Source organism: Ixodes scapularis, unplaced genomic scaffold (assembly GCF_016920785.2).
Source record: "Ixodes scapularis isolate PalLabHiFi unplaced genomic scaffold, ASM1692078v2 PGA_scaffold4__175_contigs__length_147842914, whole genome shotgun sequence".
NCBI lineage: Eukaryota > Metazoa > Arthropoda > Arachnida > Ixodida > Ixodidae > Ixodes > Ixodes scapularis.
Genome location: NW_024609879.1, coordinates 29,302,489 through 29,308,858, shown reverse-complemented (window position 1 = coordinate 29,308,858; position 6,370 = coordinate 29,302,489). Strand labels below are relative to the sequence as shown.

Genomic DNA, 6,370 nt, shown 5'->3' with positions numbered 1-6,370 from the left:
GGGCAATTTTTTTAAAAGAATATCATGCTTAATCGAGTCAAAAGCTTTTCTAAAATCTAAAAAAATTCCGTGTGTAAAGATTTTATTTTCAATATTGCTGATTATCTTATCTTTTACTTTCAATAACGCCATTTCGGTTGATTTGTCCTTTTGAAACCCATATTGCTGGTTTACGACCAGAGTATTGGCTGTGAGGAAGCTGGTAAGTCTTGCGTTTACAAGTCTCTCTAATATTTTTGAAAACAATGGTAAAACCGATATTGGTCGATAATTATTTAGATTATTTGGTGCTCCCCCTTTATGCAACACGCACACCCTAGCAATTTTCATTCTCTCTGGGAACATGGCTTTGCTTAATACGGCGTTAAAAATGTGAGCGAGAGGCGCTGAAATTAAATTAGACACCGCTTTAATTGGTTCAGCTTTTATTTCATCCTCGCCAGCTGCGGTACTATTAGCCAAAGCATTGATCATAGTAAATATTTCCTCCTCACATGTAGGAGACAGAAAAATTGAGGCAGGTACATTTTTGCTTACGTAAGATTCCGCTCCATCGTGGTCCATCGAGAACGGTGATGCACCAGAGGCTACAAAGTGGGAATTAAACTTATTTGCTAATGATTCACCAGAGAACAGGACACCATCAATTGTTAATTGGTCCGGAAATCTATGTACATCTTTCGAGCTAAAGCTTGATACTGTTTCCCAAATCTTGTTCGGATTGCCTTGAATGCTCAAAAACTTATGCTTGTAATATTCCAGTCGTGCTTTCTTAATCTCACAATTAACCTTATTTCTCACCCTTTTATACTCTGCCAGAACACATTTGTCTCTGCTCTTAATGAATCTGTCGTATAACTTGTTACGGTGACTAATCCGTTTATAGAGCGCTTGCGTTATCCAGGGCTTCCTTGCCTTCTTGTGCGTTCGTAATTTTATCAACGTAAATGATAAGTGGTAACAGTCAAGCAGCTTTTGTAAGAAGATATCGTACGCTTGACTCGGGTTTTGTTCATGATATACATCATCCCAGTTTATGTCAGACATAAGTAGGCAAAATAAATTAATTTTCTCGTAGTTGATAGATCTATACAACATTTCAGTTTTTGGACATTTTCTGGGTTTGAAAATGGCAATATACAGAATATAGGCAGATGGTCGCTTAGGTCGAACGACAAAACACCAGAGATTACATTATTCACTTGTGAACTAATAACACATAGATCAGTCAACGTTTCAGTTTCTTGTGTAATTCTTGTTGGTACCTCAATCACATTTTTACAGTTGTAGGATTCAATGACATCAAGAAACTGTCGACACGCTGGGCTAGAACATAATAAATCAATATTCATACCTCCAATGACAACCATAGGCAAGTTTAGAAACAAAATTTTATCAATGAGGTCATCCATATAAAGCAAAAAGTCATTAATTGAACCAGAAGGCGGACTGTAAACAAGGACTATGAGATTGGGATAGGATTGGGAACATATATCGATATGTTCCCGATATCGGGGTGTCCGGTTTCTGATATCGATACTATCTATGGAATGGATATGCGGGTGATTTCTCATATCGATTCTATCTCTTCGGATATCTAAATGGCTAACTGCGCGACCCCCGCTGTGTCTGACGTAGGAGTCGCGACCGGCCAATTAGCCCCTATCCTATCCTATCCTATCAGATATCAGAAACGGATGTTTCTGATATCTGAAAAAAATTTTGATTTCCGATAATTGATATCCATCAATGAATTTATAGATAGACGATCAGCGCCACGCAGTTGTCACGTGACAACTGCGAATTTTGATTACTCCGAAAAAGGCTTTTAAAATACGTTCGGCTGGGCCGGTTTCGAACCAGCGACCTTTCGTTCAGTAGCCCGACGCGGTACCTCTGCGCCACAAAGCGATTTTTCTTTTCTTTATTGCATGGAAGGATAAACATAAACCACTTATTCACAGTTCAGGGGCATGGTTCAGTGTCATTCGTTAAGTCAAAATTCTTTGATATCTATGAGACTACTAAACAAAGATAACCATTCCGGAACTACTTCTTGAATGTCATACACACTTTTGATACGGGTTACAAGGTCAATGAAATGTAAGCGCACAGTCTTTGGGTACAAATTCTCATTGCTAATGTCAAGACGTGATTTCCACATGCTGTATAACGCTACAAGCATCACCAGATCGAAACGAAAAGTATATTTAGAAGACACAGGAAGAAAACGAATCGTATAAGTTGTAATATCAATGTCTTTCTTTAGTGTGCGCTGCAAAACGTCCCAAAAGAAAATCGCGTCCCAGCAGTGAATAAATACGTGTTCGACTGTTTCGGGCATTTTACATAACGTGCAGTTTACTGACCACGGAACATATAAGCCCTTTTCCTGCAGCCATACCTTGGTAGGTAATACCGAACAGTTCAGTTTAAAAAAGAAAGTTTTTGCCGCCGGGGGTATGCACATTTGTTTTCACCCGGCGTAGTACATCTTGGTCAGGACCATCGCCGAACATAGTGCGATAAACTGGCGTTGGAAAGAGGACACTTACAAGATCTCTTGTCAACTTCTTACGTGCTACAGATGTCAGATAGTCTCTTGAAAATCTTACTGACAGAAAGTGATAAGCATCAACTACTTCCTTTAGGTATCCTACCAAAGCGCATGTTTGATATCCCGTGGAGGATACAATAAAGTCCGCTAGAAAGCATCCCAGCTTGTTCTGAATGACATCTCGAAGAAAAGGATGTTCCTGGTCTCGTAAGAAAAGAAATCGCGAAACCAATTGGCGAATAAACAAATGAGGAAGGCCTAGTCCCCCCTCTGATACACGTCGAAACAAGTTATCACGACGCATGGGTTCCCAGGAGGACTTCCAGAGAAGAACACTAAACACCCTGTGCAACTTCTGTATATTTATCCTTGCACAGTGCAGTACTTGCAGGACATACCACAACTTCGCCGCTAAAAAAATGTTGTAGACTGTCCTACGTGCAAAAATGTGCAAATTTTTGTGGGTCCAGTTCTTGGCTCGTTTCTCCAAGCCAGTCGCAATTCCGGACCAGTAAGACTTGCTATTCTGGAAGTGCCTCAAGGGCACACCTAGGTAGTCACACGGAGAGCAACTCCACTGGATGCCTTCGTATTGTTCTGGCACTTTTCTGGGTTCACTGAGGCTCCAGTGGCCTCGCAAAACCTGTGTGCGAGTTCCATAGCATGGGACACACTGTTCTTGTCTCTGCAGAAGTAAGCGACATCATCTGCATACGCCAGTACTTTGACTTCGGTGTTGCACAGGGTGAAGCCTTGAAGTTTCTCACTTCTCAGTATACTTTGGCATAAGGGTTCAAGATATAAAGTGAAAAGTAAAGGAGATAAGAAACAGCCCTGCCGAACTGAGGAACGGACTGGGATACTTGCTGTGACTTCGTTATTTATGACTAAGCGTGTGGAACAGTTACTGTAAGACATTTGTACACCTTGAACCCCAACACCAACATGAGACAAAATTTTGAAATGAACATAATGACTGACACGGTCGAAAGCATTCGCCACATCAACTTGGACCATTGCAATCTGATCACTACTGTTGGTCACACACTCTAACATACTTCTCGCATTGTGTACATTTGTTTGAATGGCCCGTCCGCGAATCCCGCAAGTCTGGTGATCTCCAACGAGACCGCAAATGAGACTTTGTAATCTATTCGTCAGGAGTTTAGCAAAAATCTTATAATCCACATTGCATAACGTTATGGGCCGATAGCCGGTCACTTGTAATAGTTTGTGTGTGTCCTCGGTTTTGGGAATACGTATAGTATGCGTTCGCAAAAATGAGGGGGAAGACTCTTGGTTTTGTAGGCCTCTTGAAAAATCTCAAGCAGTATGGGATATAAAGTGTCTTTTTGTAGTTGATAAAAATCTGCAGGGATGCCGTCTGGCCCGGGCGTTTTTCTTCTTGGAAGGGCATTCACTGTTTTTTCTACTTCATCTAGGGTGAAGGGGGTCTCAATTTCTTGTTTGCATTTTTTCTCTAATTGAGGCAATAAAGAGACTAGTTTATCTAGATATTCGTTATCTGTCGAGGCAGGACAATTGCCGAATATATTTTGGTAGTGTTCAAACAAGACATGTGCTATAGTTTCTTTACCTGTAACAATAAGGCTGTTCTGTTCTATTTCATGAATTTATTTAGATATCGCCTACCGTTTCTCCTCCTTCACTGCCCTTTTCGTTGGCTGTTCTCCTAAGCAAAATTTTTCAGCACGGGCGCGCACAACCGCGCCTGATAACGCTCGTGGTGAAATTTGTCCTACTCGGCTTTCGTTCGAGTTATATCTTCCAAACCTTGCCCAGGACTTTGGCATTCTAGTTCTACCAGAACACGCAAATTACGTAGCAATGTTTTTTTCTGTCTCAGCCTTCTGAAATTTCATAATGGTACCTCTCTCAATTGCTAGCTGTTTTAGTTCTTGTTTGAGGAGCTCCCATTTAACAACTATATGTTCGGTTGTTTCTCCTATCTGCTTGATTAGATCTTTCGTACTGGCTACAAAGACTTTATTTTTTAATAATTGAACATTTAGTTTCCATATCTTCCAATTTATATTCTTTTTTCTTCGTTTCTTCCCAACAGTTACTAATACCATGCAGTGATCTGTAAAAATACTGGTTCTACCACATAATCACTTAAAGTGTTAACTAGGTCTACAGAACAGCAGATTCTGTCTAACCTCGCGTGAGAGGAGTTCTGAAAATGTGTAAATTGCAGGTGGTTTTCTTCTAGCTGGAAAGGGGCAACATCAAAAAGATTTCCTTCGTCAGCAATGTCCAGCAGTAGACGTGCGCTTTGGTCAATTCGCGGTTTAAATGGAGTTCTATCTGCTTCGTTGCGAACACAATTAAAATCTCCTAAAAAAACTAACATTCTATCTGAAATTAAATATGGGCGCAGGTTATTAAAAAATACAATTCTGCTATTAACCTCATTCGGAGCGTAAATACATATAGTTCTCCACCTTATGTCAGAGACTTGAAAGTCGCACATAATGAAGCGGCAACAGAGGTCTGTGGTGACCATTAATTTAGGCAGCTGGGAAGACTTCTTAATAAACAGTAAACAGCCCCCAGAGTGACCAACAGCGTGACTGACACATACTTCATAGTCAAGCAGAAAATGATGCAAAGAACGCTCTACCCGTTCATCTGTTGAGAGCATTGTTTCCTGTACGGCCAGGAAGTCGACCTCCTTATCTTCAAGTAAAGGTTTCAGTTGATATTGTTTTTTTCTAGAATTAAAGCCTCTAAAATTTAGTGTTGCAAAACGAGGGCCAGCAACTAGAAGGGAAGGAGGAGAGAAAGGGGGAGGGGGAGATGGAGAAGGAGGGGAGTGAGAGAAGAGGGGCTATGGATTTGGGTTTAAACACTAGCAGCTTGGGTGCAAGGTAGGTTTCCGCTTACTCGCGGCGGTGGTGTCAGGCGGTGCATCTTGTTTTCGTTTGGTGTCGTTAGTGTCCTTGGAACTGTTTTTGGTCACGTCCATTGAATCCGGTAGGTCGTCATTGCCTTCTGACGTCGTCGGCTTCTCAGCAAGATCTGCAGGCTGCTGAGTTAACTTCCGTGGTAGCGGGGTATTTTTGTCCCTGCTTTCCTGGAAGTCTTTTCCTTCATTCTCTGTCTCCGAGCTGGTTTGTGGTGTTTCTGAGACTTCCTTGACAGCTAGATCTTCGCTCTTATCGGAAATAGGAGGTCCGGTCTCTGCAGACCCGGCTTGAGTTGGGAGAACCTCTCCAGTGGCGTCTACGACTTCGGAGATATCCATGAACTCTTGGTTGGCATCTGGTTCTGTGCCACAGCCCCGTAGCACGGCTGCATAGCTGGAGTAGCACTCGTCACTTTCGTGTCCAAATATGTTCCAACGCGCACACTTTGGGGTGCGACACTGCCTGCGTATGTGATCAACTTTCTTGCATCTCAGACACAAGGGTGGTCGCCCGGACATGACCAGAAGGGACTGTATGCCGGCAACTCGGAGCAGATGGGGAAAATCTTCCGATGTCGCCATGTCATGAAGAGTCAGACAGACCTCTCTGTTCAGCGTTTCCATATTTTCCATACCTGGCACGCGCCACTTTTCTCTCGAGACGCTACGCACGGTTCCAAATGGCGACCATGCTTCAGTAATCTTCTTATCTTCTAAGTAGGACGGAAGCCAAAGAAGCTTGAGCTTAACGTCTTTTGAGTTCGGGTCGATGACCATGCACTTTTTGCCCTTCACCGTCAGTTCTTTTGCTGCTTTGAGCTTCTCCGCGGCTTCAGAACTCACTAGCGTAACCATCCAAACGTGGCTCATTTGGAACTATCCAA

At 42.3% G+C, this 6,370-nt stretch overlaps 1 pseudogene; it reads right to left on the bottom strand.

Moving 5' to 3' along the window:
• Window positions 1-5,408: 5,408 nt before the first annotated feature.
• Window positions 5,409-6,083, bottom strand: LOC115309642 (annotated as a pseudogene).
• Between the last annotated feature and the right edge of the window lie 287 nt (window positions 6,084-6,370).